Here is a 2,142-nt window from a genome sequence, read left to right as displayed (position 1 = left end):
AAAAGTCTTTGATGATTATAAACATTTCAAGGTCTTCTTCTCTCGCTCTCTGACCTTTCATCACACCTTTTTCTCTGTAATTGTTATTCATCCACTTGCTATTCTGTTGTCTTCTTCAGCTACATGAAGAACCAATTCTCAGCAGTATGATCAGAGGTTATGTTTTACCATCTGCAGCAGCCGCAACGCTCGGTGTCCTAGTTGCGGAGATTGCATATAGGAAACAGTTGAAGGAGGAGTACCTAGGCAAGTTATCATCCTTTTCCATTCCTGGGGGAATTCATTTCCGCTTAAAGTAATTATTATGATATTAAGAAGCTGAAATTCCAACATAGCAATCTAAAAATAATAATTATTCACTAAAGATCGTGTTTTTATTTGCACATATAATATTCATGCTCTATCATATATCCTGGAACCCGCCGTGTATCAGTGATCTAACAAACCGTTCCACTCATATTTATTGAAATTGATTTAACAACCTTAATTGACAGTAAAGCTTTTCTTTTTAATAAATTTTTTCATTCTTTTCTTTTAGTGATGTTCCTCGTTCTTTATTGCAGCAATTGAAAGGGAACTGTCAGCTGAAAGTGCCAACTAGCTTCAAGGTTAACTTCTGTAAGTTAAACAGAGCGGATAAACCCCACTCGAGAGTACTTTTATGATCCTCTTAGATAAATTGCTTGTTTGTGTGGTTTAGGATTATAAACCTGTAGTTATATTTATGAACAGCTAATGTTGAGCTTCTCTACAGAGCTTATAACTTTATGTTTTCAAATGGTTTAGAACTGTATTTATATCTACTAATTGCTAGTGTCTTTTGTTCCGGAAGAGATTGATTCATGTCTGCTAATTTGAACACAGTAAATACATACACTTCTTTGCATACTTTGCATCTACACACTTGGGTACATTCAGATGCAAAGTACACCTGTCTGCGTACTTTGCATCTACACCCTTTGGCATATTCAGATGTGAATTACATGCACCTTGGGACTCTGGTTAGCTAGCTCCAAACCAGCTTTGTGTTATGTGTTAGACAAGAGTCTAGCTGGAGCCTTGTGGGTTGTTGTACTATCATGTTAAGGATGATGATGGCTCCATGGTTGTATTGCTGAACGGCCTAGACGTTCAGCTCAATCAAAAAATAATCTGGCCAGACAGGTACCACTCTTGCAAGTCTACGCGCTGAGTGGATTGCAAGTGAGTCAGCTGACAACAATTCTAGCCAATTTGGTTGTTGGAATGGAATGCCGATGTGTAATTTGAATGTGGAGTGCATTTTCATTGTAACTATTAACTGGAATCGAGCCCACATGCAATTGATATTTTGTCTAAGCCCACATGCAATTGATATTTTGTCTAAGCCCACATGCAATTGATATTTTGTCTAAGCCCACATGAATCAATCATGGTACCCAACATTCCCACCTCTTTGCGTCCATAGGTGTTTTTTTTAACCATGTTTTAGGTCATATAGGGGTGTGCAACGGCTAAAGTTGCGGTTTGGAAAATCCAACTATGTCCGGCCCGATCACCCATGAATTTAATATCCGCTCATCGGTGGGTGATACAAGTGGATGCGGATTAACTCAGTTTGTGCTTATGATTTGGTTTAGGAACTTCTTGAAGCATCAGCTGATTGTGCTGAAGCACCTGCAGCCGAGGAGAAGGAAGATATAAGAGGAGAGCGATGATGACATGGGATTCTCTCCCTTTGATTAATAAATTTGTCCTTAGTTGTTTGATAGGATTTCGTGTTAATTGTTGACAAATTATGATTTGTGCCGTACTGTTTCACCGCAATGATATTTATCTCGCAATTAGAACAACTACTAGTCTACGAAACCGTATTTAGCTCTTTATTTCTCCCGAGTTTTATAGAATGTTTATATCAGACCAGAAAGCTTACATTGCATGTTAAAAAAAAAGTTTACTAATCTGCTTCACATCTTCGATCTTCTTATAGATGTTATTAGCAAAATCATTTAAGACCTAATCTCTCACATATCGCCTCAATCTCCTTAATACTCTACGGTGCGCGTGAATTTGTGAATTTCAAAGTTCAACCGCAACCAAACCGTTAAAAATGTGGATTTGAGAATCCATCCCGTAACTGGTTCATATATCTTGCGGATTAGG

The 2,142-nt window shown here is 37.9% G+C and overlaps 1 long non-coding RNA gene across 1 annotated transcript; it reads left to right on the top strand.

The window, feature by feature from the left end:
- Nucleotides 1–559: 559 nt before the first annotated feature.
- Nucleotides 560–1,865, top strand: LOC113343408. Its single transcript, XR_003357231.1, has 2 exons — nt 560–618; nt 1,620–1,865. It is a non-coding gene; the product is annotated as an uncharacterized LOC113343408 (long non-coding RNA).
- Nucleotides 1,866–2,142: the final 277 nt, after the last annotated feature.

The sequence above is a fragment of the Papaver somniferum genome, unplaced genomic scaffold (genome assembly GCF_003573695.1).
Source record: "Papaver somniferum cultivar HN1 unplaced genomic scaffold, ASM357369v1 unplaced-scaffold_5701, whole genome shotgun sequence".
Classification (NCBI taxonomy): Eukaryota; Viridiplantae; Streptophyta; class Magnoliopsida; order Ranunculales; family Papaveraceae; genus Papaver; species Papaver somniferum.
Note: the sequence above shows the minus strand (reverse complement) of the source record. Positions and strands in the feature narration are given on the sequence as shown.